An 8,201-nucleotide genomic window follows, 5' to 3' on the forward strand; every position below is an offset into this window, starting at 1 on the left:
ATGATTATGAAATGTCCAGAATGGGCAAATCTATAGAGACAGAAAGTAAATTAGTGGTTGCATAGGGTTGGGGGATTGGGTAATAAGAAGTAAAGGGTGTGAGGTTTCTTTGTAGATTAATAAAAATGTTATAAAATTGATTGTGGTGATAGCTGCATACCTCTGTGAATATGTAGTAAAAGCCATTGATTGTACACTTTAAAAGGTGAATCGTATGGTACATGAATTATATTTCAATGAAGTTGTTAAGAAAAAAAAAGAAGATGCAGCCAGAAATGTACAGGAAAAGTTTTAGGTTGAGCAACATAAAATTGCTTTTTAATTTACAAATATGGCAGTTTCATATGTTTCAATCTATTGATAAATAATAATGTTATTTTATGATTTTTTAGGTATTTGTAAGCTTTTTCTTTTTCTATTCTAAATATTCACTTTTGTGCTTAATTTTGTATTCTTTTTCTTTTTTTTTTTTTTTTTTTATTTTTTATTTATTTATTTATTATTATTTTTTGCAGTACGCCGGCCTCTCACTGCTGCGGCCTCTCCCACTGTGGAGCACAGGCTCCGGACGCACAAGCCCAGCGGCCATGGCCCACAGGCCCAGCCGCTCCACGGCATGTGGGATCTTCCCGGACCAGGGCACGAACCCACATCCCCTGCATCGGCAGGCGGACTCCCAACCACTGCGCCACCAGGGAAGCCCTGTATTCTTTTTCTTAAAGAGGGCTTTCCCAAATTGTAAAAGCTTTAGGCCTCACACACCCAGATCCAGGGTGGGAATGTAAAGTGTTAGGGCCTTGTGTAGGACAATCTGACAGTCTGTGTCAGGAATTTGAAACATCCATGCCTTTGACCCAGCCACTCTAGTTTCAGGGATCTATTTTCAGGGAATAATCAAGTTTGCTGTAGGGCAAGGGTTCTCAACTTTGAACCTTGGGTAATGGAGCAGGAGCCCAGACTGAGCCTTGTCAGAAGTTCTGTTCCTCGTAACTTTTTTTTTTTTTTTTTTTTTTTTGCGGTACGCGGGCCTCTCCCTGTTGGGGCCTCTCCCGTTGCGGAGCACAGGCTCCGGATGCGCAGGCTCAGCGGCCATGGCTCACGGGCCCAGCCACTCCGTGGCATGTCGGATCCTCCCGGACCGGGGCATGAACCCACGTCCCCTGCATCGGCAGGCGGACTCTCAAGCACTGCGCCGCCAGGGAAGCCCCCTCATAACTTTTGAGTTTCACCAATAAGTCCTTGGCTTGAGCCCACTGGAACTGGATTTTCTGTTATATGCAACTAAAACAAAGGTTTCATGGCAGCGTAACTGAACCTAGCAAAAAATTGGAAACAACCCAAATGGAAACAATATAGGATTGGTTGAATAAATTTTGTACATCACTATGTTGAACTACTAGGTGGCCATTAAAAATCATATCTTTAAGAATATCTGATGACAGGAAAAAATGCTCACAATTTAATCTTAGGTGAAAAAGTAGGACACAAAATAATTGATGAGGTTTATTTTTTACCTACATATGTATATATGTAGGTTTTTTAATAGAGTAGTAAGAAAGAGGAATAGAAGGAAGCAAACTTTCCTGGATGGAGGAATTATGAATGAATTTTAATTCTTTATACCATTCTGTATTTTCCAAACTTTCTACTATGATCATGTGTTATTTGATATATAATTATAACAAGCACTTTAAGAACAGAAGTGTGGGGTTTTTTTTGGCTGAGTTGGGTCTTCTTGCTTCACGCGGGCTTTATCTAGTTGGGGCAAGAGGGGGCTACTCTTCGTTGCAGTGCGCAGGCTTCTCACTGCGGTGGCTTCTCTTGTTGCGGAGCAGGGGCTCTAGGCGCATGGGCTTCAGTAGTTGCAGAACGTGGGCTCAGTAGTTGTGGCTTGCGTGCTCTAGAGCGCAGGCTCAGTAGCTGTGGCTCACGGGCTTAGTTGCTCCGTGGCATGTGGGATCTTCCCGGACTAGGGATCGAACCCGTGTCCCCTGCACTGGCAGGCGGATTATTAACCAGCATGCCACCAGGGAAGTCCAAGAAGTATGCTTTTAAGGGAAATTTAGAAAACACTCAAAAGCAAGAAGAAAGTAAGATATTTCCCACAACGAAAGCTTTCTTACAATATGTCATCTGATTTCAATTCAGTTCTCATGATAAAATGATAGCATCCCCCCAATACACCTTAATAATTTCAAGGGGACTTTAGAGAAGCTGTACTTCAGGGAAAGGCATGGGCTGGAATTTCAGACACTATGGAGAGATATTTTAAGGCAGGTATGTCTTTTCTGAGCATCAATATCTGCTCCAGTTTGCAAGCCTGGTGTTCCAGTCTGGGCCTGGGGCCAGCTTTTCCTCTGGGTAGAAAAGGGAGCACCCTGCATGGCCACCACCCAAATCAGTGCTCTTAACCTCTGAGGGGATGTCCAGAGCCTCTTTGTGCCCAGGCCTTTTCTTTTTCAGATCTGCATTTTATTAAATATTTGACTGACTTATGAATAAGTAATAAGTTTGCACAGTTCAAAATCAAAAACATACAAAAGGGCATAAGAATAAAAAGTCTCTCTTCCATCCCCTCCCCTGGCCCCCAGTTCCCCTCCTGGGAGGCAAAGTGTGTTGACAGTTTCTGGTAATTCCTTCCAGACATATTTCTATGCTTTTTAAATACATGATTGTATTCATACTATGTGTCTAACTTTGTATGCTTTTTTTTTTCACTTACACACTGATGTTAAGGAATACTGTAAAAAGAGTAAAATGTTTTCTGAACATTAATAAATATTCTTCCTAAACATTCATAATTACTCAAATATACCATGGAAGGGAGATGGGCCATTTGGTTTCCTATTGCTGGAAATTTTGGACGTTCTCCCCCTAAGTCCCCTGAGTCTGTCCAAATGAAACTGTCCTCCTGGGTTCAGCCAGCAATTGCATTTGGTTTGGGACCTGATTAGCCATTGGCTCCCTGGGGACACAGAGCTCAAAGGTCAGGAGGAGGCCCAGGGCCCAAGCCAGAGGGAAGAGCGGGTGGTCCCTGGCCTTCAGGAGCTGGCTGTGTGGTCCAGGCCAGCAGAGGAGATATATTTAGCTGGGTCAGATGCTGCTGGCTGTATCATGACCCAGGAGGACTGTGCTATTGCTAAACAAACCACAATGGCCTGGCTTTCAGTCAGTCCTCCTTTCTCCTCCCTTTCCCCACTTGCTGGTAGAGCAGGAGCTGTGAGAGGTGGAGGTGGGCACTGACCAGGGAGAAGGCTTATCTGGAGAGGCCACCTGCAAGGCACCCAGCAGAATTGTGTGGCCTTGTTCTCATGGCCCCACGTTTATTTTTTCTGTCATTTCCCCTCCTGCCTTTCTTCACCTACCCTCCCCAACACAGCAGAGTGGGGCAGCCCAGGGAGCACCCCCTTCCTCCTCTGCCTCCACCCCCTTTTCCCTTTCTCCCTCTACCCATCAACTTGATTTGCCCTCAGTGCTCTGCTAAGTGAATAGAGTTCATTCATACAGTCATTCAGCCAACTTCATTTATCCATTTATTTGGCCAGCAAATATTTTTTGAGGGCCTGAGATAAGCCAGGCTCAGTGCTGGGCACCAAAGACACAGCAATGAACAGGGAGGTGCTACCTCTGGCCCTCGTGGAGCTTACACTCTAGTGAGGTTAAAGATAATCCAGTAACTAATTAGGTGCTGGTGAAAAATAATAGTGTTAAACAATAACCAACATTCACCTAGTGCTTTAAAGTACATAGGGACTTCCCTGGTGGTCCAGTGGGTAATACTCCTCGCTGCCAATGCAGGGGGCCTGGCTTCGATCCCTGGTTGGGGAAGTAGATCCCGCATGCGTGCCGCAACTAAGAGTCCACATGGCACAACTAAGAAGTCCACATGCCGCAACTAAGACCTGGCACAACCAAACTAACTAACTAAATAAATAATTTAAAATAAATAAAAGTATATAAGGGTCTTTCACCTGATAGCACATCTAATCCCAAGAATCTAAGAGATGGTTATGATTATCATTCCTGCTTTAAAGATGAAGAAATTGCAGCTCGGAGATATTAAATAACCTGGCCAAGGACTCACAGGGTACATGGAGCCCTGGTTCTTGAGCTCAGTCCCTCCGACTCCAAGCTCATGTCCCTCCTGAAAAAGAGGAGCCACTGGAACTGGATGGGAGCAGGTTTCTGGTGCAGCTTTTCATTTTACATTTGAGGAGACGGAGGCCGAGAGAGAAGAAAAGTGCCTTGTCTAAGACACAGGCTTAAAACAGGACTGGAACCTCTGGATCCCAGCCCAGTGCTCGTTCTTTGCATCTGAACAGCAGTTCAATGTCCTGACCAGGGTATGAAGCCCTGGCAGATTTGGGGTGGGGGTAGTCATGGTAGGTCCGCCTCCTCCCCTCCCCTGCACCCCCCCAGCCCCACCCACCTCTGCTGCATAGTCCCTTGTGTGAGGAGAGAGCACAGAATGCCCTCCGCAGTCCCCATCCTCCCCTCGCCAGTGCCTGCTTCTTGCTGAGTGTGTGGGCTTTCGTTCAACAAACACAACGTGAGCACCTACTGTGTGAAGGCTCTGGGAAGCACCTCAAGGGCCCACAGTCCACTGGGGAGGCCAAGAAGGAACACAGTGCCATCAGATCTGCAAGATAAAAAGCAGAGATGTCAGAGATTTGTAGCAGGGCCCCAAAGCCAGGCCTCGGTGGTCGGGTAGAGAAGGTTCAGGGAAGGCTTCCTGGAGGAGGGACATCTCAACTGAGCGCTGACGTCTGAGTGATGAATTAGCCAGGCCAGAGCTGGCAGGGAAGAGGCTTTCAGGGTGGGGGAATGGAGGGTGCAAGACAAAGCAAGAAGTCACCCTGCACGTTGCAGGCATTTTGCAGGCTTCTGTCAGGTCCATACAAGTAGCCTGTGAGCAGGAACTTGGTCTCCCTTCCTATGGAAACCTCCACGGGTGAAGACCTACTCCTGTGGATGGATGACTCGGGTACCCCACGTGAGCAGCTTTCACCACCATGGACTCAGCATCCTCCCAGCCAGAGCCACCCTCCTGACCTGGCATGGACATGACAGCCCCAGGAGGGGATGTGCCTGGCAGGAGTCTTTGACTGCAGCAGGGGGGAAGCCACAGGTGGGTACATTACTGTCCCCTTCTTCCCCCAGTCACCAGCACCCTCAGGTTGTTCCCAGGAGGGTCCAGCTCCCCTCCCGTGGGGACAGGGAGCACCACTCCATGAGACAGGCGCAAACAGCCCTCCAACTTAGCGCCCAGAGCAGGAAAGACTAGCAAGGGCACCGACCCTGCCCCTGACATGCCTGCCAAAGGGTGGCCCTTCCTCTGGTGTGTGTTTAGGGCCTGACCTCTCTCAGAACAACGGAGGGGCTGAGAGGGGGCAGCCCAGGGTGGGTCAGTACTGCCCCAGTCAGGCACGTGCTGGGTCTGCCCTCACCCTGGTGGCTCCCAGTCCCACATTCCTGGGCTGTGCACAGAAACATTCACTTTGAATATTAGCCCGAGGAGGCGGCTTGGCACTCTCCCTTGGTGGTGACAGGTTTCCACGGGTCCTTTCCGTCCAAGGGGAAGCGTGACATTGCGTTCAGAAGGGGTGTCTCATTAAACCCGGTTCCGCATAGGTCCCCTGAGTTCCTGTGGGGCCCCAGAGCTGGGCTACGAGCTGGGCGACATTCAGTTCCTGCCCTGGGGAAGGGGGGGCGTGCTGAGCCTAGTGGGGACAAATCTGTAAGCAGGTCACGTCAATACAATGTGCTGGGCTCAAAACAGGAGGGGGGGCGGGGGGTTGGCCACGAGGTGGGGCACCAGCCAGCCCCGGCCCAGGTCCACAGCAGCTTATGCAGGCACAAGGCCGACGCTGAGTTCAGAGGGACGTGAGAGGGTTGGGCAAAGTGGTTAGCAGAGAGCAGGAGTAGAGTAGTAGAGTAGGAGCAAAGCCTTGGTGAACCAGAATAGCCCGAGGTGGGAGGAGACAGCAGGCAGGCGGCGGGATGGAGGGGCGTGGCGGGGCGAGCGCGAGGCCGAGGCGGGAGGGGAGAGCAGGCAGGCGGCGGGATGGAGGGGCGGGGCGGGGCGAGCGCGAGGCCGAGGCGGGAGGGGAGAGCAGGCGCCGGGGCCCGAGTTGCATTTTACATTTTGTAGGAAATAAATATCCACGAGGGCACCAAACTGGGGAAGGCGGATCACTTTGGAGGGCATGACTGTCGTCCAGGGAAAGAGGGTGAGCATTAGGGCGGGGGAGGTAGGACGGGACAGGGAGCCCCAAGGTCCGGTAAGACAGCGGAACGCCTGAAGGTTTGAGGAAGGAGACTGGGCCCACGTTTAAGGTTTGGTGAGGGGGGCGCTCACTCCGGGCTCTACCTTCCTGGGGGGCGAGAAGGACCGGGGAGCCGCCGAGCCGGAGGGGCGCCTGCGGGGCAGGGTCCCCGGATGAAGCGGGAGGGGCGGGCACAGCAGTGGAAGGGCGCGGACGCGTGCGGTGCCCTCTCCTTGGAGGGGTTGGGCCGGTGACAGGAGAGCGGCGCGGTGGCGGAGCCTTCAGGGTGTGTCCGCTCTCCCTCACAGCCCAGGGAAATGCCCCGGACCGGCCTGAACCGGGAAGGGCAGGGCTGGCGGGACTCTCCAAAGGCACCCGGGAAGGGCAGAGGAGAGCGGCCTCCACGGGCCCCTGGGCAGGGGTTGAGGGTCCAGGAACAGGGCAAGGAGGGCAGAGGGCAGGTGTGGTCCGGGGCTTTGGTCAGCCTCTTCTGACAGGCGCCAGATAAAGCAATCCTGCTTGGGGACTTCCCTGGCCCTCTTCCCTGGCGGTCCAGTGGTAAAGACTCCACGCTTCTACCGCAGGGGTCAGGGGTTCGATCCCTGGTCGGGGAACTGAGACCCTGCATGACGCATGGTGCAGCCAAAAAAAAAAAGACAATCCTGCTCGGTCCCAGTTTCCACAGACACTATGCCATTTAAACACTCCAAACCTCAAGGCTTTTGAGAGTGAAAGTAATAATTACCTCAGGACAACAGGAGTAAACTAGGCCCATCCTGGGCACACTGGGATATATGGTCACCCTAGCTGTGGGGCAGGAGGCTGGCCCTCCTGCTTTGACCCTGGCCCTCAGGGACACTCTCCTTGTGACAGGGCCCCCCCAACCTGGCCCTGGAGCACCCTGATCCTCCTCAGAGCCAGGCCTGGGGAAAGACAGGGTCTTCCCCTTTTGAGGTCCATCTCCCCACACCCTTTGGTTCTCTGCCACCACTGTCTTCAGGGAACGACAGCCCTCAGAGGAACGTGGTCCTTCCTGGAACCCAGTGGGGGGCAACCTGGAGAACCCCTAAGAGCCTGTCAGCCCTAGAAAGGTGCTCAGAGGCCGGAGTTGTGTTTGCCCACATGCCCCTGAACTGCTTATGCCCCCTCTCGGCAAAACCCTGGGGTTCCCTAGTCTCCTCCCTCCTGCCTGTCCCCCGTTTTCAACTGGCTGCCAGGCGATGTCCCCATGTTCCCTGCTCCTGCTTTTAGTTCATGCCTCCCCAGCACCTGCCCATCTTGCAGCCTTCCCCTGCCACCAGCACAAGCCTCCTTAAGCCCAGACCTGAACACAACACTTGTCTGCTTGACAGGCAGACAAAACAAAAAGAACAAAAACAAACAAAGACCCTTTTGTGGGAGGAAAAACACATGAAAAAATTAAAACATGACCACAGAACTCAACTTCCCTACAAGATAAAGTCTAACACTTCCTCCAAGAACTGACTCCAAGTGTACAATGGAGTTTTCCAGAACTATATGTGAATTTGCAACAGAAGGAATGCAGGAACAGCTGAGAATCCAATTGCTTCTATTAAAGTCAGACATTAAAAATATAAAACAGGGGCTTCCCTGGTGGCGCAGTGGTTGAGAGTCCGCCTGCCGATGCAGGGGACACGGGTTTGTGCCCCGGTCTGGGAGGATCCCACATGCCGCGGAGCGGCTGGGCCCGTGAGCCATGGCTGCTGAGCCCACGCGTCCGGAGCCTGTGCTCCGCAATGGGAGAGGCCACAACAGTGAGAGGCCCACGTACCGCTAAATAAATAAATAAAATAAAACAGTGCCACTCCTTTCACTAAATTTGTTCTGGAAAATAGAATCATTTTTCCTTTAAAATAGGTTTACATATAATGGATTTATTTTTTAAATTTAATTGATAAATATGTTTTAAACTTC

At 51.2% G+C, this 8,201-nt stretch overlaps 1 long non-coding RNA gene across 1 annotated transcript; it reads right to left on the reverse strand.

The window, feature by feature from the left end:
* Window positions 1-1,588: 1,588 nt before the first annotated feature.
* LOC308615012 lies at window positions 1,589-4,810 on the reverse strand. Its single transcript, XR_014015470.1, has 2 exons — window positions 4,562-4,810; window positions 1,589-2,048 (listed from the first exon to the last, which is right to left on the reverse strand). It is a non-coding gene; the product is annotated as an uncharacterized lncRNA (long non-coding RNA).
* Between the last annotated feature and the right edge of the window lie 3,391 nt (window positions 4,811-8,201).

This window comes from Mesoplodon bidens (genome assembly GCF_964165515.1).
Source record: "Mesoplodon bidens genome assembly, chromosome: 3".
NCBI lineage: Eukaryota > Metazoa > Chordata > Mammalia > Artiodactyla > Ziphiidae > Mesoplodon > Mesoplodon bidens.